This window comes from Notamacropus eugenii, chromosome 4, assembly GCF_028372415.1.
Source record: "Notamacropus eugenii isolate mMacEug1 chromosome 4, mMacEug1.pri_v2, whole genome shotgun sequence".
Taxonomy (NCBI): Eukaryota; Metazoa; Chordata; class Mammalia; order Diprotodontia; family Macropodidae; genus Notamacropus; species Notamacropus eugenii.
In genome coordinates this window covers 474896380-474922289 of record NC_092875.1, presented here as the reverse complement: position 1 = coordinate 474922289, position 25910 = coordinate 474896380, and the positions used below count along the sequence as shown (strand labels likewise).

Genomic DNA, 25910 nt, shown 5'->3' with positions numbered 1-25910 from the left:
ATATTATTTACACAATAGCTTTGGAACCATTCTGGTCCATTGGGTAATTATTACCTATTTCAAATCAGAACGAAAACACTGATGGTCATTTACAAGGAAAGAGCACTTAACTTGAGCTTTAAATATGTCATTCTTTAATTTCGCCTTTATTTTTAAACACTTCCATGCTACTAGTTCTAGTGGGGGCTTTCTCTGTGTTTGTGTGTGTGTGTGGTGAGAGTAAGGTGGGAAGAGAGGCCCTTTTGCGAAAGCCTAGTGTAATTAAATGGCTTTATGGACACGTTGCCTGCCAAATGTCTCATTGAAATGATGCCTTTGAGTTCCTCAAACAAGAGCAGAGGCAAAAACAAAACACCTGCAGTCACGTCTGCTTCTCATTTTACACTCTTGTAAGTCAGCTGCCCAGCGGATTAAGTGAAATTTGCTTCTGAGTTGAAACCATGCACCTTATGGGTCAGCTTCACTGGAATTTGGAAACTGGAGTACAGAAGGCGTCACTCAAGTATGTAACTGATTTGCACTGACCATACTGCAAGTCAGGGAATCATGCTTCGAGAACATGGATCCTCAATCTCATGGCAGGTAAGAGAAAAAAGAAAGCCTGTATTTGCCCTCAGTGGGGCCTCCCTGGTATCCTTGGTGGGTATTCTTCCAGAGTCTGCACAAGTGAAGGGCAAAGCCTAGTACAAAGAATATCAAGTGCATGCATGTGGATAGCCCATGGCCAAGACACGGATTTATAGCCACCTCCTGCTGTACAAAAAAAAAAAGGAAGAAGCCAAGCAAATTGGTTGATGGGGGAGGGACAAGGCTGGGGATGGTCAAAGAAACTCGAGGAGGATGTAGACCAGAACCTCTGGGCTCCCCACAAGCTACCCTCCCCAGGCTACAAGTAGGAAAGGAGGCCCTTGTGCTCAGGTCCCGTACAGAGCCTGCCTAACCATGAAAAGGATTCTGCAGCTTCCCAAAATAGCCTCTGAATTAAGGGAAAAGAATGACAGAACCCATCCATATAAATCATGCCCTTTTTCTCCCTAAAAGAAGGTTTTATGACTAATTAAAAATAACATTTAGGAAACTTCTTCTGGTTCTTTTTTCCTCAAATACCACTGGGGAGAGAGAGAGAGAGAATCTATATGTCTAACACATATATGTAGTATTACATGTATTGTAGAATTGCATTATAAACCTGTATTGTGTATGCATACATACATGTGTTATATAAGTATATTGTTTCTATGTGCATGTGTGTTTATGGATACCCACATGGTACGGACAGGACCTCTCTCTCTGAGCCAGCATGAATCCCCATGGTGAGCTCATGGTTTGTGTAATGAAGTTGTTGTGTTCGTCCTTTGCTGCGAAAGAAGACTGTGTAATGAAGTATTGGTCAAGAAGTCCCCAGTCTTTAAAAGCTTGTACCTGGGCCTGATGCCCTCCTCACATGGAAGAGGCAAGCAATCCCACTTGCAGAAAAATATGATGGAGTATATTTGAAGTACTCTGGAGACTTTCAGGGCCTACAACTGGTTATAGTCTACCAAATCTATCACTGAGAGGAGCCAACCTGATTGGCCACCGAGCCAGAACTGGAAGCATTCAAAAGGCACTAACTGACCTGAGACTGCTCCTCTTCAGCATCTCCTTCCTGCCTCTAGGCCTCTGGTGAAAGGTTGGATTGTGTTCTGAGGGGAGAGGCCTTAAGCCCTACTCATGTGAGGCAGATATGGAACCCAGAAATATGTGCTTTGGTTCTTCACTTTGCTGTTTGTCCTTGTGTTTTAGGTGAAGGAGACTGAAAGTGAAGGTCGGAGATGGTGTGCTCTGAGAGGTCAGGAGGGCCACCCATTTGAGGTCCAGGAGTCTAGGAACAGAGCCCATGCCAGGCTTTCCAGCCAGTCCTTCATCAAGGCCTCAAAGTGAGGAGCAACTTTCAGGACCCAGCCCATTGGAAACTGGAGTACAGAAGGTATCACTCAAGTATGTAAGTGATTTACATTGACCATACTGCAAATGCAGCCACAGTGTGAGTCTGGTAAGACCAGTGTAATGGAGAAAGTGTGTTAGTCTGAGAACGGTGGAGATTGTGGCTGTATAGGGGATGGTGAGCCTCCAAGTGTTGGGGGAGGGGGGATAGTTGCATTTCCGTTCTTGCTGTCTTTGAAATAAATGCCACTTTGTAAAAGTAAATTGATATAAGTGGTTTAACGGAACTGGGAGTTCACGACTGACAGTCAATAGGAGAAAGATAGCCTAAACCTTCAGTAGCACCCTGGAAGGGAAGATGTAACTGGCTTTGTGCTGTGAGAGTGAATTCAGAATAATTGCTCCATATATACATGTGTGTGCATATGTAGGTGTACGTGTATATATACATATATAATACATATGTATGATATGGGAACATAGATGATATACATCATGCATATAATGTAATTCTGTATATAAGTATGTGCAGCTAGGTGGCAAAGTGTGTAGAACACAGAAATTATGGAGATCTAAGTTCAAATCCTGCCTTGGATATTTACTATCTGTGTAACCCTGGGTGGGTTAACATTTCTCATGCTCAGTTTCCTCATCTACAAAACAGAGATATAATAGTACCTAGTTCCTAGGGCTGTTGTGAGGGATCAAGTGAATGCATGTTGCAGAGCCAGCTGGGAAGAATTGGTCGCCCTTTTTTATTATTGGACAGTGCCCTGGAAAGACGTTTTGGAGGTCCCAGAATTGTTGGCTTCTAAGGAAGTACCTGGTCACTTCTAGCATTACACAGTCACAGATTTGGGGCTGAAAGGAACCTATCAAAGTTATCTAATCTAATTTTCAGAATTTTTACAGATGAGGAAACTGAGTCTTAGAGCATTTCAAGTGACTTGCTCAGGGGTCAAGTCTTATTGCTTGTACTTTCTCAAAATCTTTAGCATCCATCCCCTCTGAACTTATAGAACAAACACTTTCCTCCAGGAAGTCATCACCTCTCACCTGATCTCTTGTAAGAGCCTAACTCAGGGGTGAAGAACCTGCAGCCTCAAGGTCACATGTGGCCGTCTAAGTCCTCAAGTGCGGCCTTTTGACCAAGTCCAAGTTTTACAGAACAAATCCTTTTATTAAGGGGTTTTGTTCTGTGAAGTTTAGATTCAGTCAAAGGGCCACACTTGAGGATCTAAAAGGCCAGACGTGGCCTGGAGGCTGCAGGTTCCCCACCCCTGGCATTGTTCTCTCTACATTCAGTCTCGCCCCTCTCCAACCACATGGCTTCCAAATTGATGTGACAATATCCCAAAAGAGGTCACGAAGAGTCAGACAGAACAGAAACGACTTAACAAAAATATCATGTTGCTCCTCTACTAGGGAAACTTCAAGTGATTTGTCATTGCCCTTAAAAACTCCTTTGTTTGGCATTTCAAGTTTTTTACAATATGGCTCCCACCTGTCTTTCCAGACTGATGAGAAGTTTGTCCCCCTCTTTCAGTAAAGCTGGTCTGCTTTCTATTTTCTTGTCCTATGGTCTATCTCCCACTTCCATCCTTTTGCACAAGCTGCCCCAGGTCTGAAATGCTCCTCCTCCCTACATGTACCTCCTAGCTTCCTCGAAGGCTTCCCAACAATACTGCTTCCTTTAACAAGCCTTTCCTGATTCCCCTAGGTTCTATAGACTAAACTGACAAACCTGTGAATGTAGTTTATGCCCCAAGTAAAATATAAACTCCTTGAGGGCAAGAACCATCTCACTTTTGTATTTGTGTCCCCAACACTTAACACAGTTATGACACATTGTGATCTCCTAATAAATGGAGAGAGAGAGAGAGAGAGAGAGAGAGAGAGAGAGAGAGAGAGAGAGAGAGAGAGAGAAGAGGGAGGGAGAGAGAGGAGGGAGGGAGAGAGGAAGAGAAAGAGAGAGGGAGAAGGAGAAAAAGAGACTAGATAGAAAGAAAAATAGTGAGAAAATATATAGAAAGAAAGAACAAGAGAGGTATAGACAGACAGACAGATAGATAGATAGATAGATAGATAGATAGATAGATAGATAGATAGATAGATAGATAAATGAACCTTGCCCAAAGTACAAGGAAGACAGAAGAAATGGGCAACACAGTGGGGGGGAGGGGAACTCTCTAGATTTCTCTCATCTGATTTTTTCCTGCCTTTCAGGAGTGAATCTGTGAAGGCATACACACAAAAAAAAAGCTCAAATGACTCTATTTTTAAAAATGAAGCCAATGAGGTAAAAAGATCATTTTTCTCTCCTGACATTTTCAACTACTTAGATGCTTAATATCTGTTACCAGAAGGTCTCCTTGTAAGCACCAGCAATTTTGCCCATTAGCAATTAGTGAGCAGGGTAATTTTACTGAGTTTTTTTTAATGTGCTCAGATAAACAGATAGATGCCTTCCCCAAGTACCCAGAATTAGAAAGCAAAGGAAAAAGCCACGTCAAATATTAAAAGTGACTTCTTGTGTTACTCCCCCACATGGAGGCTATTATTGATCCAGTGACTGTATCATCATTCAATATAGCAACCAAGAAGTTTCCTGGCCTGGATGAATGGTGGGTAGAAGACTTTTTAAAAACATCTGTTGATAACAGTGATATCAGATCACATCTTTTAACTTCATAGTCTAAAATTTCATTTAAAGATGGAAACAAGAAAGCTGTTTAAACTCTAATGATTTTTACCAGGCTATTAAATTGGCCAAGGAAAGAGTCATCCAAAAAGTGCCATGTCATAATTCAATAAATGTATGCAGCTACAGGTACAGACAGCCATTTATATGTCACATAAGTCATTACTGAATTTAGGAACCTTTGTTTTAGACTAAAGATTTTTTTCCCCCAGAGCTGGCTTCTTGGCTTACATTAACATAGAAGAAGTCACAGAAAGCAATAGTCCAAAGGAACAAAATTAGCATTCTTTTAGGCTTCAGCCTGAGAGCACACAAAACAGACCATAGAAAGGGCCAAGTCTCTATCCATGAATCACAACAGAAATTCTTTAAAAGCTGCTCCTGGCCCATGTAATGGTAATTTAAGTGGAAAGAACTTTCCCATTCATTAGTAGGTCCACGTGACCTGTCTGGGTTACTTGAAAGTCTAAGTCACATAGAGCTTGTGGTGGGAAGAGTTTGCTGAACAGGTGGAATAGGAAGGGTGGAACAGGAAGAGACAGAGCTAGAGCAGAGCTGAGAGGAAATTTGATCATGAGAGCAGTCAGAGCTAAGAAGGATGCAGGCAAGCAGGCAGCTGGCTAGCAAGAGTGAAAGGGCTTGTTTGTGATTTTGTTTAATGGAGCTGGTTTGTGGGAAGCCTAACAGGGGGAAGTCCTGGAGCTAGTGTTGTTCTCTGCATTGTTATTGTATATAGATGTCTTTGTTACTATGGTGGATTTGACTTTCTAGTGTCTGAATAAATGTTTTGGTTCTGTCTTCCATGTGGAGAGTCTGCTGTATTCTGTGATTCAGAATTGAGTCAGGATATTCATGGTTACCATAGGCTCCATGAATATCGCATTGGCGCTATAACCCAGGATCCTAGGTTTTCACTGTCTTTGGAATCAAGACTGGGACTTTCTAATTCCACTCTGAATTCACACAAACTATAATTCTAACAATTTACAAGCTTGTATTTCATTTACCTGATTTTTTTTCAGTAATAACCTATCATGACATGAAAATAATGGTAGTGATGATAGCAACTGATATTACCAAAGCACTTTAACATTTCTAAAATACTTCCCATACACTTTACTTCATGGGAGCCCTACAACAATCCTGTGAGATCTGTTCTATAGGTTTTATTTTCCCCATTTTTCAGATAAAGAAACTGAGGCTCAGGTCAAATAGCTAGGAAGTATCAGAAGCAGGAGAACCCACTTTTTCCTGTTCATGAATTTTACTAAAACAAAAAAGATGTACCTGAAAACATGCAGAAATAAGCCACAAGAAAGGTAATACTTGCATGAAAAGCATTAAGGAAAACATTAAAAAGTATTTGCCACCGAGAATACATGCACTGATGCATTTTCACAGTTTGGAATTTGTCAAAAGAAAGGCAGCTTTGTATCCCGACATTAACAAGGCCATAGCACCATTATCCATCACATTTCACCAGAGTTTTGCCACTGTTTACTATTGTCATTTACATAGTTGTAGTCATTGCATATTTCGTTATTTTTTATCTTCTTTCTTCATCACCTCACTTCATATTTTTCATTCCTCATGACACAATAATATTCCATTTCATTTGTATACCAGAATTTTTTCAGTCAGTCTTCAATCACTGAACAAGTCATTTGTTTCTAGCTTTTTGTTAGCGTTGCTATGAATATTTTTGGGCAGAGAGATTTTTTTTTCCATCTATAAACTCCTTGGGATCAATTTAGTAGTATTGCTGGGTGATGGGCTATGAATAATTGTATAATTTTCCTGTATAATTCCGTATGGTTTTCCCAAATAGTCCAACCAAATTTACCAGCCATAATCAGTTACACCAGCTTGCCCACAGCCCCTCCAACACTGATTTTTTTCTACTTTTTATCAACTTTGATAATTTGATAGGTGTAAGGAACTGTTATTTATTTCTCTGTTAATTAGTTATTTCATGCACTCTTTCATGTGGGTGCTGAGAGTTTGTGTTTTTTTCTGGGAAAACTGCCTTTCCTTAACTTTCAATACAAGCCATTTTATTTTCATCAAGTGTCCACATTTCTCTTGCTCTTATACAGATTCAACTCTCAGAGAAAAGCTTGGAGATAATAATACACCTTACTGACGAGCCCACAGCTCTTTGTGTCAAGTGTCTTATAATGATACCTTTACCTGTTGTTTCACCAGTGCCTCAATGTCTCGGGCTAGTGTGACTTTAACTTTCCGTTTTCTTGACCTTGTCATTTAAAAATCTTCTCCTGCCCTGTGTTCCAAGAACTTCATCCATGTACCCATTTTCCAGAACTGACTCATTTAAACTGGAACCAAAAAATTCCTTCATGAAAATTTCCTTTAAGTTTACCCATATGACTGCCTTCATATTTCTCAACACTAAAATTAGAAGGATCTCTCATGGCTATTATCCTTAAGGGTGATGTCCTTCTCTCAGCAACCATACTACCAGTGACCTCTCCCTACCTACCTCTCTTCTCAGTCACTGCTGCCTTAATCCCTTACCTCAATCACAAAATACCTAGTTATGGCTTTGCATCAAAGTAAGACATGACAGCATAATGAACAAAACAGCATGATTAACTTGCTTGGCCAATAACATGTTCATGTTGTGACCAATCGCTAAATTCCCAGTGAAATTCAAATATATTTAATTTCACAAGAATTCACTAAAACACTTTGTTGTTGTTGTTGTTCTGCCATTTTGGGCATGATTGACTCTTCCTGACCCCATTTGGGGTTTTCTTAGCAAAGGTACTGGAGTGCTTGGCCATTTCCTTCTCCAGCTCATTTTGCAGATGAGGAAACTGAGGCAAACAAGGTGAAGTGATTTGTTCAGAGTCACAGCTGGAAAGTGTCTCAGGGCAGATTTGAATTCAGATCTTTCTGACTCCAGGCCTGGTGTTCTATCCACTGTGCCACCTACCTGCCCACTAATCATCTACCCTTCTGCAAATTGAAAGATACCATAGACAGATATATAAATAGGTCAGCCTTAGAGTTGAAAAGACTAAGGTTAAGAAAGGTGGACTTCAGAAAAATCTGGAAAGACTTATATGAACTGATACTGAGTGAAATGAGCAGAACCAGGAGAACATTATACATAGTAACAGCCACAGTGTTTGATGACTGACTTTGATAAACTTAGCTCTTCTCAGCAATGCAAGGACCTAAGACATTTCCAAAGGACCCATGATGGAAAATGCTACCCACATCCAGAGACAGAAGTATGGAGTTTGAATGCAGAGAGAAGCAGACTATTTTCTTTTTTGTTGTGTTGTGTTTTCTTTCTCCTGGTTTCTCCCATTCATTATAATTCTTCTATGCAAGATGATTAATGTGAAAATGTGTTTAATAAGAATGGATGTATAGAGCCCTTATCAGATTGCATGCTGTCTGGGGGAGGGAGAGGGAAGGGAAGGGGAGAAAATTTTAAACTTATGGAAGTGAATGTTGAAAACTAAAAATAAATTAACTAATAAAAATATATTAGGTACTAAGATATCCTAAGACCTTGCAACAAGTCATAAAAAGTTTTGCTCTCCATAAAATAGATCTTCATAGGCATCAGGGAATAGGGAAAAGGAGGCTAGCTTTAGGGTGAGAAAGACCTGGGTTCAAGTCCTGCCTCTAACACATATTATCAATGTCATCATGGGCAAACCACTTGACCTCTTTGTGGCCTCAGTCAGCTCCCTAAGACTATGAGCTACAAATGAACAACAAGTATTTATGAAGTACCTTTGATCTACCATTTATAAATTGCCAGTCAGTATTGGTGAAGGAAGTTTCTACACTGAGAATTCCCCACAATGATGAAATCACAGATCCAGACCACTCTACCACACTCCCCAAAAGAAACCCTATCAAATTAATGTGTTGGTACAAAGTGTGGATAATGGTATTTATAATGGATGATGATTCTGACTATATTACAATAAGCAAGAATAAAATGATTGGAAAGCAACTAGAAAGATAGTGGGTGAACTTGTGGCCAGAACACAGATACCTGGACTTATCAATTTCTTTCATAAACTTTTGGCACATCACTCACTTTCTTTGGCCTCAGTTTCTTCCCCTGTAGGAAAGTAGGTAAGAGTGAGGCAAGAGAGGAAGGATACTTTACTCCTGGTAAATTACCTAGCAATAAGATACCATGTTCATTGCCCCTGTTTTCATTCTAAGGTAAGGTTGGTCAATAAGTTAGATACCCTAGACCAAGTCTTCAACAGTAGCTAATGAGACCAGAGTATTTTAAGAGCCAGGGATAATTTTGTCCCATAGTTTCTATTTTATGTGCTGTTCTGACCACAAGGTACAACACAAATACTGTGGTTCACATTCCCGTAAATTAATGCTGGATGTGGTCAATGCTTGTTATAATTTTCTTGAGAGGGTTGGAAAATTTGGAAGAATGCTACTATAGGATTGATTCCACTTTGAGATCCATGAAATATCATTTTCCAGGAAGCCTGATATAGAAAATAGAGATCTAGCCTCAAATCCAGGAAGATGAGTTCATGCCTCACCTCAGACACACACTGTATGATCCTAAACAAGTCCCTTAAACTCTCAGTGCTCCGGGTGACTCTTTAACACCATAAATTGCAGAGAAGGTGTCAATCTCCATTGGTGTCTATTGGGGCAGCTAAGTGGTACAATAGATAGAGCTCTGAGCCTGGAATCAGGAGAACCTAAGTTCAAATCCAGCCTCAGACATCTATTAGTTATGTGATCTTGGGCAAGTCACTTGATCTCTGTCTACCTCAGTTGTAAAATGGGAATAAATAACAGCAGGGTTGTTGTAAGGACCAAATGCGATAATATTTATAAATTACTTATACAGTACCTGTCACATAGTAGATGCTTAATTAATACTGAGGCCCTTGCCTCCCCCTTCTTACATCAATCCTTAATCTCTTAATGATTTCTTTTTCTCCACTAGCTCTCCTTTCTCCTACCCTATTTCACCTTTGTCCCTCCTTCCTCCTCTCTATCTCTCCATTTCACATAAAGCTAAACCATATAGAGCCAGTCATTCTTTCTCAGGGTTGCTCCAGAAGCATCATCATCACTTCCAAAACTTTATATAGTCACTGCCAATACCCATTTTACAAACTCAATAAATGAGGAATTGCTAAAAGAATATTTGAAAGGCAAGAGATAGTCAACCAAAAACAGACAGAGCCAAACTAGCCAAAGAAAACATTTTAAACCCATTTTGAAATTCTGCTGATGTTGTGTAAGGAGGTTTAATGCCTAGTTCAGAATATTATTTGGTGCTGACAGGTTGCAAGTGAGGTGGTATTCATTCTAACATATCATGTCTGTGAATAATGATGCTCTTTGAAATCTCTTTGCCCTTCTAGAATGTTTACTGGGTTTTTTTTAATAATGATCAATCTTGAGGTGGGCCTCTTGCCCCTGGCCAAAATTTCACAAAGAAAACACAGGGAAACTTGCTCTTTTGAGTTCAACTTTACATTGTAATTTTAGTGCATATAAAAATAAATTCCATTTTATATTGTTCTTACACCTGGACGGAAATATTTCCCTTCTTTATTCAGAGACAAGTAAGTAGAAACAACATAAATAGAGATCTGGCAACAAACTGAATAATATGGCTTATGTAGAGAACTTTTGGTTCATACATATGAAACTTCCACCATGGATGAACATATACAACCAATGTGTAAGTTAGAATCTAGGAGTTGCCAGGGAAACTGAATTTAAATAGTCAGTTGGTATCAAAGCCATGCCTTTAACCCAAGTCCTCCTGATTCCAAAGCTGTTACACTTAGAAATTTAGAGATCTCTGCCTCTAGTCTTCCCTTGGTTTTCCTCCTTTCCTTGGTTGGGCTGAATCAGCATTTGTCCTCTCTCTAACCTGCAGAAAGTTGGAGACAATTACTGATTCATCTCCATCCCAGTCTCCTCAGAGTCTTCTCAGAGTAGGGACAGAGGGTGGTGAGCTCTATATCCCTCAGAAAAGAAGTTAAGCAGTCTGGCAGCCCTGCCTTGTGGATATAACTCTCAGCAAAGGGAGAATAGCCAAAAAGTGGATGATGGGAAGTACACACACAAACAAAAAAGCTGAAACATAAAGGATTTCAAGGAGGAGGCTCTCAATAAAAACCCAGAGCCCAAATGAATACATCAGCAGAGAAAATCCTAAAACCAGAAAGAAAGATGAATAGTAAATCTTCAATGAGACTATAAAGTTCTCCTAAGAAATACTGTAAGAGGGGTGGAGCCAAGATGGCAGAGTAGAAGCAAGCAATGCCGCTGATCCTTCAGACAGATCTATAAAATGCACATGACCAAATTCTGATGGAGAAATCCAGAATAAGGAGACATATAAAGAGGTCTGCACGCTGGAGTCAAGTGCAGGGCAGAAGAGCATGCAGTGCATGAGACATGCCAACACCTAGGTTGATGCTGCACACAAACACAAAAGGAGGTCCTAGACTCATACTGGGGAACCTCTAGACCTATACCAGGGACTGCAATGGGGACAGACGGCAAGTGGCAGCTTTGTCTCCTACTATCTAACCCTAGATTCAGTGCATCACAAGAAGGAAATCAGCAGTGTAGAGAGGTAGAGAGACTCTGGGCAGCGTGTGGAGAAAGGAGCTCCAGAAGGCGGCAGCAGTGGGGCGGGTCAGACCCCAACTTCAGAGAGAGGTCTGACTTCTAGGATCTAACTCAGCCTACAGAGGAATAACCAAGGCAGGATCTCAGACCAAAGCCACTTTGACCCCGCAGAGCTTTCCAGGTAGCTGACAGGGCAGAGACTAGAAGCAATGTACCCTTATTTTTAGGGGTAATAAACATTTTGTACTTTTAATGCTAATTACTCATATTTACCAAGTGTTCTATCTCTTTAAACTATTTCTCTTTTTTAAAAATCCCATAAGGTTGGTATTGCAATTGGCATCACCCCTATTTTATATATGAAGACCCAGATCTTCAGAGAGGCTAAGCTGAATACAGGAACACATGTAATCAACACTGGAACTCCAAACCTATGAAGCAATGCACTCTTACACAGATTCAAGTCCAGATTAGGAACATGCAGAGCTCAAACCAAGGGGACAATAATTAGATTTTGCCCCGGATCAAACCACTTTGGGAGCACAGAAAGCTTGTAAGTCCCCAGTCTATCCTTGAGATCCTAGACTCTAATACAACACTCAATACCCCCAGTAAAGCAGCAATAGCATGAGCCCAGATATTCCCTACAGAAATGTGGCAGCCCAGCTCTAATATCAGATCTAAAGTCAGGAAACAGGCTTGACAGATGGGCAAACATAAAAGAAATTACATCTTACTGAGTTACTATGATGGCAGATATCCTCAAGACACAAATGAAAAAGATAATGATACTAAAACATCTACAAACAATCCCTCAAAGAAAAACACAGCTTGGCCATAAACTCAACTAGAATTTCTAAAAGAGATATTTGGGATTTGGTCTTTTTTTAAGAGCTCATTTTTATAAATGGGATGAGAGCACTTGAGGAAAAAATTAGAAAAGAAATGAGAGCTATGGAAGAAAGAAATGGAAAGAGAACTAACAGCTTAGGACAAGAGGTATTTATAACCTTGCCCAGTAACAAATTCCCTGGAAATCAAATAGACACCAATGACTTCATAAAGCAACAAAAAACAAAAAACAAAGTCAAAAGGCTGAAAAAAATGGCAAATATAGCAAAAAATTGACATCAAAAATAGATTAAAGAGGAAAAAATAAAAAATCATTGGATACCATGATCAAAAATAAAAAGATTCTAGACGTTCTGTTTCAAAAAATCTTACAAGAAAACTGTTGGGGGCAGGGGGGAGAGCCAAGATGGTGGAGTGGAAGCAAGATCTACTCAAATTCTCCCCCCAAACCCTTTAAAATACTTGTAAAAAATGACTCTAAACAAATTCTAGAGCAGCAGAAGCCACAAAATGACAAAGTGAAACAGATTTTCAGCCTAAGACAACCTGGAAGGGCAACAGGAAGGGTCCATTGCACCATCTCAGAGAGGAGCACAGTTGGGCCCTCCTGCCAGCACACATGGAACTGGAGCAGGCTTCAGGGTACTGAATCATGGGCAGTTACTGAAGTTTCCAGATTTCTCAACCCACAAGTTATGAAGAGAGCTTCAAAGGTCAGCAAGAAATCTCTCTCACCTGCATGAGAAGTGAGTGTAATCAGCCCCAGTCCCAGCCCCAGCCCCAGCAGCAGCTGCTTTCACAGTAGTGGCCATTTCTGGAGCTCTCAACCTACAGACTATTGGGGAATCAAGCAGTTGATCTGAATCCAAGTCCTAAATAGCGGTACTGGAGTGAGGAGGAGTGCTGATGTGGCAGAGCTGGTGGCAGCTGTGGAGAGGGAATTCTACTCACAGTTCTAGGGCAGAAAAGAGTGCTTGTGGTTGCTCACAGACCAGAGCACAGACCAGGAGAGGAATAAATGCCTCTCTTTTGCCACTTTGGAGAAACTGAGAACTTACAGGTCCCTAGAGATATCTTAGAAAACAGCTGCACAAAACCTCTGAAGCCTGAGGTAGTATGCCCTCCACTTGACAAAAGTCAAGTAATTCTCTGGTGAAATGCCACAAAAGGGGGGAAAATAAGACCATAGAAGATTACTTTCTTGGTGAAAAGGTATTTTCTTCCATCCTTTCAGAAGATGAAGATCAAAGCATACAACCAGAGGAAGATCAAAGCATACAACTGGAGGAAGACAGCAAAGTCAAGGCTTCTACATCCAAAGCCTCCAAAAAAATAATCAGTGGTCTTAGGCCATGGAAGAGCTCAAAAAGGATTTTGAAAAACAAGTAAGAGAGGTGGAGGAAAAATTGGGAAGAGAAATGAGAGCAATGCAAGAAAAGCATGAAAAGCAGGTCAAAAGCTTGCTAAAGGAAACCCAAAAAATGCCAAATCCCAGAGTTCCCAGGTCAAAGAGAAAATATTGCAAGCAGCAAGAAAGAAACAATTCAAGTATTATGGAAACACAATCAGCATAACACAAGATCTAGCAGCTTCTACATTAAGGGATCGAAGGGTTTGGAGGTCAAAGGAGCTAGGAGATAGAATCACCTACCCAGCAAAACTGAGTATAGTACTTCAGGGGGAAAAATGGTCATTCAATGAAATGGAGGACTTTCAAGCTTTCTTGATGAAAAGACCAGAACTGAATAGAAAATCTAACTTTCAAACACAAGAATCAAGAGAAGCATGAAAAGATAAATAGGAAAGAGTAGTCATAAGGGACTTAGTAAAGTTGAACTGTTTGCATTCCTATATGGAAAGATAATATCTGTAACTCTTAAGACTTTTCTCAATATTAGGGTAGTTGGAGGGATTATATGCATATTGATAGAGGGCACAGGGTAAGTTGAATATAAAGGGATGATATCTTAAAAATAAAATTAAGGGGTGAGAAATGAATATATTGGGAGAAGGAGAAATGGAAAAATAGAATAAGGTAAATTATTTCTTACATAAAAGAGGCAAGGAAAAGCTTTTTCGATGGAAGGGAAGAAGGAGGAAGTGAGAGAGAAAAAGTGAATCTTACTCTCATCACATTTGGCTTAAAGGGAATAACATGCACACTCAGTTGGTATGAAAATCTATCTTACACTACAGGAAAGTAGGGAGAAAGGGATAAGCAGGGGGTGGTGGGCATGATAGGAGGAAGGGCAAATGGAAAGAGGGGGTTATTAGAAGTAAATATTTTTGAGCAGGGACAGGATCAAAAGAGAGAATAGAATAAATGGGGGGCAGGATAGGATGGAAGGAAATATAGATGGTCTTTTACATCATGACTGTTATGGAAATGTTTTGCATGACTACACAAGTATAACATATATTGAATGGCATTCCTTCTCAGTGGGGATAAGTAGGGAGGGTAGAAGGGAGAGAAGTTGGAACTCAAAATTTTAAAACAAATGTTAAAAAATGTTTTTGCATGTAACTGGGAAATAAGACATACAGGCAATGAGGTATAGAAATCTATCTTGTCCTGCAAGAAAATAGAGGGGAATGGGATAAAAGAAAGGAGAGGTGTGATAGAAGGGAGGGCAGATTGGGGAAAGGGGTATTTGGAATTCATGATATCTTGCGTTAGGGTTAGGGGAAAGATGGGGCAAAAATGTGGAATTCAAATTTTTGTGTATGTGAATGTTGAAAACTGAAAAATAAATATATTATTTAAATAAATAAATAAAATCATAAATTATAAAAAAAAAAAAAAAAAACTGTTCAGATGTCTTAGAACCAGAGGGCAAAGTGGATATTTTTTTTAAATCTACTGGTAACTTTGTGAAAGAAACCTCAAAGTGAAAACTCCCAGAAACATCAGAGAAAAAGATCCAGAGCTTCAAGTGGCAAGAAAAAAATTAAAGAACCAAGGAGCAACTGTCATGATCACACATGATTTGGTAGCCACCACCATAAAGAAGAGGAGAACTTGGAATACCCCACAAAACTGGATCCTTACCAAGCTTGATTGCTGCAACTCCAGATAGACTGTTCTAAGAACTCCTATTGCTGAACCTTTGGTGGGTGTTCTGACCCAATTCACTCTGGAACTCATAGACTGGACAACAAGTCCTTACCCATCTAGCACAGAGTGAATGTAATTACTAAATAGTAATTGTTTCTCTTCTACCCAGGAACCCTGAAGGTCTTCCCCTCTCAGTTTGATTTTTTATTAAAGGGGCCATCCCTTGAGTAACTACTTAAAGAAGCCTATTAATTGAATAAGCATATCTCACTCAAAGTGAGAATGTGATAAGACCTTAGCCTGAAAGGACCAGGGTCTCCCATTGCATCTTGGGTGACCTCCAGTCATCCTGATGAATATCCGGTCACTGGACCCAGATGGCTCAGGAGGAAAAAGTGAGGTTGGTGACCTTGCACAACCCTCACTCACTCAAATCAAAGTCAACTACAAGTCATGTCACCATCTTGATGTCATGATCCTCTTCAAGATCGAAGGACAAACACAACAAAAGATAATACATTTGTCTTCTCTAAACCCTGTCATCATCAGAATTCACAGAAGGAGTCATATTAGACAAGGTCTGGGTATGATTCTGTTATTTCTTTATACTTTTAATAAAAGAATGCAAAGAGAAGGGAAAAAAATTCATGGGGGCTGGGGTGGGGGGGAAAGGAAGTTAGACCTCTATACGAACAAGGAGGAGGAGGTGAAGGAGAAGAAGCTGACAGCTGAACCTCACTCTCATCTGAACTCATCAAAACAAAGAAGACAACACAGACACTCACACAGAGTTGAGTGTAGAAATATCTTTCACTCAACAGGAAAACAAAAAGAAAGGGGGAGGAGAGGGGTGAGAGAGTTAGAGGAAGGGAAGATAAGGAAAGGATTAGTTCTAAGCAAAACAAATCCTAAGGATGTAGAAAAATATAGTTCTTTTTAAGGTGACAAAGAATGGGAGTATGACAGTGTACCCATAAATTGGGTAATGACTGAACAAGTTACGGTATATAAATATGATGGAATACTATTGTGCTGAACTCTTATCAGTGAAATGACCAAACAGGATTCCAGAAGACTAACAATGAAATATGTTACCTACCTCCTGATAAAGAGGTGAAGGACTCAGAATACAGAATGAAACATTTTTTTTACCTTGCCAATCTAGAAATTTGTTTTATTAACTAAAAAAGTATAAAATAAAATCTTTCCATGATATACAATAATTAAGCTAATAAATTATTATGGCAGGTTAAAAAAATCAAATACTGTAAGACAAATGAAAAGTAAATTAATGCTTGATGAAAAAATCTTGTGAATTCTCAACAAAATATGAAACAAGATGTCTGACTGATACAAAATAGACAGAAAGTGACTAGATTCTGTGCTTTCAATAATAAAGAAAACTCCCTGATGAGAAAATTATATCAATTCCAAATAAGACCTCTTTGACTTATAGTCTTAGAGTTAGAGGTTAAGTGACTGGCCCCGGGTCACACAACTAGTGTATGTCAAAAGGGGACTTGGCCCACAGTCTTTCTTGCTCTAAGACTGGGTTTCTAACCACTACACCAACCATTACACCATGGCTACCTTGCTATAAAATAGAAACAAAATCCAGAAGAAAATAAATTAAGAATGAATTATAGGTCAAAATTTAGAATTCCAGATGAAGAATTTGAAAACAATTGACAGATTATTTCTAAAAGAATTCATAACAAAGCTTCTCTAAAGAAATGTGGGATTAACAGGTTTGTATCACCAAAATACTGAAGTAGAAGAAAATCTGGCAGAAGAGAAGAAAAGGCAACAAGTTAAAAAGAATGTGTAAACTTTACATAAGCTACAGACATAGACCTCCAAGAAAGGATATGCAAACTTAAGGATCATAGATATCCCAGGAAAATGTAAAAATTTTAAAAACCTTAACGTAGTAATAAAGGAAATAATATAATTACCCAGAACCCATGGATTCAAACAACAGGGCATCAATTTTGAGAAAACTTATAGATCAGCATCAGAAAACACTTCACACTCCCATTTCAAGACATGCAGCAGTTAAATTTAGCTATTTCAATAACAAATAGCAAATTGTGTAAGTTTCCAGTAGAAAAACTTTCAAATATGAAGAAAGGATTAAATAACAGGATTGCTCCTCAGGAATGAGAAATCACAGAAGGGAATGGAATCATATATTCTGAAAAACAGAAGAACTCATTCTGCATCCCAAAATGACACACCCTGCAAACTTAAGCCTAACCTTCAATGAAAAAGTACGGATGTTAAACAGAGGAATTTCTGCAATGAGGGGGGGAAAAAACAGACTAGCAAAATATTCAATGTGCAAACACTCCTGATCACAGTAGCACAGGAAAATTAAATTAAGTACAACTTTGAAGAAAATTTTAAATCTCATGTTTAGAGGTTATTGGTTAAGAAAGAAAAAATAAATTGACTTATGGTGTTAAATTAAGAACAAGGAGATAGCATTTAGAAATTTGAAAAGAATAAGGGATGAATAAAAGTTTAAGTAGAACTTCAAATCAGGAAAATCAAAAGTGAAAGAGCTAAACTGAACCACCATCCTCCCCCCGCCCCATCCCCTAAAGATGAAACGATGCCTTTTGTAGAAATGAATTGAGAAGTGAAAGATTGCCTAAGTACAGAAAGGGGAGGGCTAGGACAGAAGGGAATGACTAGTATATTCCTATCAAGTCTATGTAGGAATAATGAGGCAGCTAGATGGCACACGGATAAAGCACTGGAGTTAGGATAGACCTGAGTTTAAATCCAGCCTGAGACACTTTTATGTGTTCCTGGGTAAGTTACTTAACCTCTACTTGTCTCAGTTTCCTCATCTGTAAAACGAGCTGGAGAAGGACGTGGCAAACCACTCCAGTATCTTTGCCAAGGAAACTCCAAATGGGTCAGGAAGAGTTGGACACCATTTTCAAAATGACTAAACAAAAGTACAAATGCTGCCTTATGCACTATTATTATGAAGATGAAAGGATGATGATTCCTAAGGTCTCTCTGCTAGAGGGGGAACTGTGAACAGAGAGAGAAACAGAAGAGGAGGACTATGATAGAAGAAACTGAAGGAGGTTGGTCTCACTCAAGGAGAGGGTAGAGGGTCCCAATGAACAATCAAATGATCCAGTGACCATAGGGAAGGATGCATGTGTCTGCAAAGGGAGATAATGCTTTTCCTGGGGAGTTTCTACATTGAGAGGCCACCTGCTCTGAGATAGAGGTTTGTCTCCATGGGAAGCATCTCGACCTGAAAAGGTATATTGGAGTTCCTAGGAACAACTGGATATTCATCATACGCTTGCTGGTTCCTAACTCATGAATAGTTCTGTTCTGTCCCAGGTCCTCCCATCTTGCATGATTTTCTCTCCAGCTACTCCCTCAATCCCTTTTGTTCTGGATGATTTTTTTTTTTAAAGAGACTATGGGAAGGAAAAAATTACTGAGGTGCCACCTCTCATACCAGGCTCAATTCACAATAGCTTCTCCTGAGCCAAAGCTATTAAACTCATTGCTTAAGAAGATCCAAATTCACATTTCCTTTCCCTGGCCTAGGGAGTTACAAAACCTGAATCAATTATTCTCCTTTGCTCAACTCGAGCCTCCAGAAAGGAAAATTGCCCTGGAAAATCAAATATATCTCATACTTTCAAATTCTCTGGAGTACCGCCATGCATGCTCTCTCAAGAAGTGAGAGAGAGAGAGAGAGAGAGAGAGAGAGAGAGAGAGAGAGAGAGAGGGAGGGAGGGAGGGAGGGAGGGAGGGAGAAGTATAACAAAACACTAGCCTTGTCCTCAGCAGTTCAAACAGCTTCAGCAAATCCAACATCTGCTCTGTGCAGAGTTCCTGTGTTGCAATCTGGTGCTATAGTCCTCTTGGTTGGACTCTTTTCTTCCACAATTTTTTAGGGTACTCCCTGAGCTGCATCCTCTCTCATCCTCTTGTGTGCCCACCCCCACATGGTTGTAGTCTGGCTCCAGCCCATCACAGGGTCAACACAGCTCCCCAGAGGATCAAGGAGGGGGCAATATTTGGAGTTTCTGTCTTCCAGCAGGCATTGTCTCCATGGTCCTATTCCAAAAGAAAAATAAATTACTAATTTAAGCAAAATCTAAGAATTTCGGATAGGGTAGGAAAATGACTATGAGAGTAGATTAACATCAAAACAGTTTAACAAAAGTAATCACTGGGACAAACTACTGACCAAGAAGGAAAGGATTTTAAAAAAAGAAAAGAAAAAGAAAGAAATGTAGGAAGACCCAACCTAACAATCATAACTTCAAATGTGAGATGATTAGACAATTCAATAAAACAAAAATGAGTAACAAAATGATTAAGTAAACAAAACTCATCACTCTGCAGTATTCAAGGAATACATCTAAACTATAAAAACACATGCAGAATTGAAATGAGAGGCTGGAACAAAATTTACCATGTATCAGGTGAATCTAAAAGAGCAACGGCTGAAATAATGCCATAAAACAGCCTGCTAAATGGTTTCCCTGCCTCAAGTCTGTCTCCAAGCTAATTCATTCTCCACACAACTGCCAAAGTGATTTCCCTAAAGCCCAGATCCCATCGTGACACTCCACTACTCAGTAAACATCAGTGGCTCCCTATTACCTCTAGAATCAAATATAAACTCTTTGGCATTTCTGTTTGATAAGTTGTCACTTCAGCCCAATCTGTCTTTCTAGACTTATTACAAATTATTCTCTTTTAGGCACACTATGTTTAAGCCAGACTGACCTTTATAGGGTGTTTCATCTCCCACCTCCATGATTTTGCATTGGCTATCCCCCATGCCTTGAACACACTCCCTCCTTATCTCCATCTTTCAGAACCCCTAGGTTCCTTTAAGGCTCAAAGCTCAAGTATCACCTTCTACATGAAGCCTTTCCTGATCCCCCAAGATGACAATGGCTGCTCCAACCCCCTAAAAATAACAGCTTGTGTCTATATCGCATATAACTACATATGTCCATGCTGTCTTTCCCAGACAAATTGTAAGCCCCTTTCATACTGGAACTGTTCCATTTTTGTCTTTGTACTGCCAGTGCCTAGCAGTAGGGTGCTAAACTATGTGCCTGACACATAGTGGATGCTTAATAAATGCTTATTAATTGATTGATCAACTAATAGCTGAGCATTTTGAAAAAGATGTTATTCTAATATGAATGATGCAAAGTAGAAACCAATAGCATACCATCAAGAAGCCACTTTTAGGCTCCCTTGTTTGGGACTGCTATCCATATGCCAAAGGGAAATGTTCATTTATCTTGTATGACTATCACCAGAGAATCTTATCTGATATGCATGACATGCCGCTAAAGCAAGGTTTCCATTAGCATTTGTGAGAAATACTCACATAACCTCGACCACTCCTGGAAGGATGGTCAATGAATTTGAAACATGGGGAGTGGGGAGAAGAGAAATGTCTGGCTCACTTTAAAGTGTTTATAATTAAATGAGCTTACATCAGAATTAAGGAAAGTTGCCAAGAAGGACTATAGGAAAAGAGGCACACTAATTTATTGCTGGTAGAATTGTGAATTGGTATGAGCATTTGTTTTGAGAAGCAAAAGGCAAGAAAAGTTACAAACTATTCAGACTAGCTGACTCAGAAATTCCATTTGCATCTCTTTGACAGAGATGGAGTGCCTCCATTAAGGGTTAGTTCCAAAAAGAAAGTCTATGAATATATGTATGTATGCATGTGTAGATATGGGTATGGATATATATGTGTGTGTGTATGTATATGTGCAATGATAGATTTTAAAGCTATAGCCCAATACATATATACATGTCTATATTTATTGGTGTATATACATATATGTCTATATATATATTTGTCTGGAATTTTACAAGTCTGAAGAAGAGGACTTTAAGCTGAAAGGGAGGAGAAGGGAGGCAGCTACTCACAAGGATCTGCCAAGCCTGAGGCCATTGACAGCAATAATTTTAACAATAGGGAAAATAGAAAAGTGGACCACGGAGATTATAGGAGGTGAGGCTTGGGGTGAAGGTTCAACTGTACAAAAATATTTATATTCAGAGAAATATGGCAAGACTTCTACGAAATGACAGTATACAGAAAAGAACACCAAAAAAAAACATACACAGGACCTACAACTATATAAATTAAGACAGCATTAAACGTCAACAAAACTCAGTTTAAATACAATGCAAGACATTGGTTCCACCTTGTTAATGCCTAAACACCCAGCTTGCCTTTTAGCAAGTGATCAGTTACAAAAGTGTATCATTACAAGTACTTTGAGCTACTGACTTTTACAGGTATTAGGAAATACATGTTATATATGTGGGGCTTTCAGTTTGTTTGTGCTTGTCAGTAGTGTTCAGATAAAATTGATGAAATGAAAAACAGAAAACCAATTGACTGTTTGTTTTCCAAGTGATCCCAAGAATCCAGCTTGGGATCCTCATAGAAACACAACCAACTTCTCTGGCACTCTGTTCCTCCTGTTGGAGTCAGTTCAAGGAACTAACCTTTGGTTCCCCAGGATTATTTCAATTTGTAATCCCTGCTAGAATGAACATACAGAGCTGGTCCTCCACCCCAACTCCCTTCTTTTACTCCTATGCATTTGGAACTTGGCATATCCTTCCATACCCATATTCTAGTCATAAGTCATCCTAGAATATTTCAAAAATATTCATGACGTTTGTCTTCTTGTTATAGTCTCTCCTTCATCCTGGTTTGTTTGCTTTTTAATATCTGTTTGGTTTGGGGGTTTTTTGGCCAGACCATTGGGGTTAAGTGAATTACCCAGGGTCACACAGATAGAAAGTGTCAAGTATGAGACCACATTTCAACACAGGTTTTCCTGATTCCAGGACTGGAGTTTTTAAGTTATTTTTACATCGCTATCTGAAACCTTGGGCTTCGTTGCTTGCTCTCATTTCTTTTTTTTAACTTCTTTCCAGTGAATTATTGGTCCTGTTCTTTGCTGCTCTTCTTATGTTGTACCAGTGACTCGAAGATCAGAAGTCCTAGATGATCCCTTGGTTCTCCATTTAAGCCTTGAACCATCACATTGCTGGAAGTGGTCAGAAAGTTTGCCATTCCCGAAGGACTCAAGTACTGAGTCATACATCTGGTCACTGGGAAACAGGATGCTCTGTATATTCCCTGTTATATATGTCTCTATTTTTCCTATTAGGTAGACAAATGCTACTTTGATACTCCTCAGCAAAATGTCACCAGACACCACCACCAATTTATTCTTCCTCTGACCATCACTGGATGACTTCTCACTGAATGATGCCCATGAGTCCAAATTATCATTCCTTGGGGCACAAAAAAAAGCTTCTTCTTCCCAAGATGGGTGGACACCTCCCTCTTCAGAACAACAGTTCCTCTTGTCTTTTCCTTCACAAAGATCCTCGTATCTGTTACTTAGCTCCCAGGGTCCAGATCTCCTTCTTCCCTCTCTTCTCTGAGTTCTCTCCAGCATCCAATCTTCTGACATATTTAATATGGGATATACAGAGCATGCTCAGATATTTCCTACCTGTTTCCTAGTGACCACATGTTATAACTCAGCACTTGGGCCCTTTGGGGATGGCAGACTTCCTGGTTCTTCCAACAACGTGGTGGCTCGGAGCTGAAATGGAGAACAAAAGGACCACTGGGGTTTTTTACACCATACCATAGTGACAAGTCCCTTGGTCCTCCCTTTCAGCACTGAGGCACCATGTGGCTGGAAGCTTCCAGGAAGAAAATTTATCATCTCTGAAAGACCCAAGTGCTATATCTCATATATAGTCAACTAGTAGCAGGCAGGGGATTTCTGCACATGCTCTGTACAACCTACATTACACAGATTAGAATTTCCCCCACCATTCTTTCTCTTTTGTTTCCTCTTTGAAGCACTTTCTTCCATTCGTTCAAGACAAACACCTCCCTGATGACCTAGAGAGTAGAACTAGGCTACTTTCATTTAGCCCCTCCTCTAGCAAGGTGATCAGCTTTCACTTTGTACCATCAGAGGTGATAATAAGAACCAGGTAGTCCAAACCACAAATGTAGCATCCCCTGAAGCTTTCACTCTGTCCTTTATCCTTGTTTGAAGTGAAATGCTCAGTCCTTTTGAGATGCTTTTTGGTCAATTCCTTCTTGGTTAATCCTCATGTCTCGATCTGATTGCAAACTACATGTTTTCCATTTCTATTTGTGGTCCAGGAGGTTTAGTCACTGTAATGGGAGCTCCTGAGAAAGACGAAACAGGCTGTTCCTTTTCTTGATCGGGATAGACAATCCTGTCTGTGGAGATGTTTTTAATTGTCCGAAAAAACTGTTGATATCATAGACCCCTAGGGTCACAGATTTACAAGTGGAAAGGACCTTAGAGGTAAGGAGAACAAACACTCATTTTACAAATCAGGAGGCCCCTGAGAAGTTAAATATAGCTAACTCATACTATAGTAATGATCAGACATCAGGAGTGTGGAAGTAAATTTTTAAAACCTCCATTTTAGTTTCTCTAGAAATATGAATACATAATACTAAGAAAGAATGTTTCTCCAGCCTAAAACTCTTTCTGGAGTTTTATCTTTAGGAAAATGAGTAGAAAATTTCTTTGGAAATGGAGTAACTGAACTCCTTTTTTATTTAGTCAAAATCTTAATTGATCTGACTAACAGCAACCATTGGTGAGAGTTTTCCTACGTTTCCAAATACCTCTTGGTCCTGAAGAACAATTAAAATTGTTAAAATTAAAAACAAAAGGGAAAAACCCAATAAAGCCCATGGAATTAGAGAGAAGTGACTGAAGACATTGGCTCGAAGCCTCTGATCTCCATCAAGAAAAATAATGAAAAGGAAAGGAATGGGAAAGATGAGTGGGGAAGGAGGCGGCCGGGGGCGGGGGACATGGCCGGGGGTGGGGGAGGGGCGGGGGAGGCGGCCGGGGGGGGGGGGGGGGGGAGGTGGTCCTGGCATAATTTCTGGATGGTTATAGCTTTTTGAATCAGAATGGCACTGAAAAGAAAGAGGTGAGAGGACAAGAGGCTTCAGTTGGGCAGGCAAGGGGAATGAACATTTTCTGTACATCAGATTATTAAAAGAAGCTTAAAATGGAAACCCAACCTGCAAGTGTCCTTTGTATTCTCCAAGACACCTTCAAGACCTACCTCACCTTCCTCAGAAAGAGGATGGCTTCACTAAGGTAGAAATAAATGGATTCCATCTTGAGGTGAAGGAAAAGCCTTGGACCATCAAGGCCTGGTGATACTAACATAGACATGAGGATGTTCAAAATGGGATGGACTTTTCATCCTGTTCATCTAATCTGGTCTCTATCCTGTGTATAGAATGGGGCTAGTCTCATCGTTTCAAGTAAATTACCCTTGGCACAGGTGAGTTTGTTTGTTTTCAAGATCAAGACAAATGAATAGGGAAGGAACATGGGGACTCTTAACTAGATAAGATTACCACCTCCCCAGCACAGAAGTGGCTAGCACCATGGCTCACCTGAAGGCAATGTCACCTTTACATTCAAGGTTAATATCCCTTGGTTCTCCATTTAAGCCCTGAACTATAAGTATATACATACATACATACATACATACACACATACATACATACATACATATATATATATATAACATAAAGGGGCATGATCTGGGAAGGAACTGAGGGGCAACTATCCTAGAATGTTAATTTGATCTTTCCCTTGTTTAAGATTCCTATAAATGTCATCTCATATGTTCTCAAGGCAGAGAGAATCATGTTGGAAGGCATGGCGAATACACCAGTTTGGACATCAGTCTCTCCAAGCTTGAAGTGGTTTGAATATAGATTAATGATAAATTCAGGAAAATGGTTTCTGGCAGATCTGCACCTAAATTGCAGTATTCATTATTAGAATTCTTTTTTTACTCTTTAACAATGGTCTAGGTCAAATTTCAACTAGGAAAAGAAAAGTGAAGAGTCTAGAAATTCAAGGTTTATCCTGAACCTTTAACTTGGATTCCAATTCAATAGGCAGTTTTGAATGAATACTACATAGCACTCTCCCAACGTGACACTTTCTTATTTAGAGTTGAAATGGCAAAAAAAATGGGTGAGCTCTGTAGGGTTTATTTGGGTTTCCATGAATTGGGGAGGAGTTGCACTGGACTTGAGAGCTAAATGACATAGGGAATTCACAGTGAGGAAATTCCCTTCCTCAGTGCAGGTAGGTAACTGGTCTAAAACCTAAAGCCTTAGCTGCCCAGAGCACTTAAAGGTTATTGCTTTGCCAAGGATCACACAGTCAGTATATGGTTCATATATCAAAGACTGGGTGCACACCAAGGTCTTCCTAACTCCCAGGCAAGCTCTGTATACCACACTGCTTCTCAAGACCTTTACAGGGTTTTTCCATTTCTGAGAATATGAACAAGTCATCATTTTTTCCAAAATATCTCTAGCTTTAAGTTAAAAGGAAAACCAATATTTAAGGAAGAAAATCGATAGCAATGAGTACAATTTATCTGTCGGTATTTACTAGACTATCCTGAACCTAAAGCTCTTAAAACTTAAAAAAAAGAATTCAAATCACCGAAAAATGAAAAAATTTAGGAACAGAAAATCCTCTTATTTTGGCATTTTTGAATGTTTTAAGTTGAACTTCCTTTAAGCTTTCTTTTCTCTGATCTGCCACCCCCAACTCCTCCCCTGCAAGATTATCCAGTCATCCAACAGTGTGGGTCTGTTGT

General features: G+C 39.6%; 1 long non-coding RNA gene across 2 annotated transcripts; it reads left to right on the top strand.

The window, feature by feature from the left end:
• Positions 1-195: 195 nt before the first annotated feature.
• LOC140502116 (uncharacterized) lies at positions 196-24067 on the top strand. Of its 2 annotated transcripts, none has more exons than XR_011966538.1 (3): positions 196-582; positions 1786-1984; positions 22134-24067. It is a non-coding gene; the product is annotated as an uncharacterized lncRNA (long non-coding RNA). The 2 variants fall into 2 exon arrangements; XR_011966537.1 differs by having other exon boundaries at positions 199-582; positions 1786-1980.
• The last annotated feature ends 1843 nt before the right edge of the window (positions 24068-25910 follow it).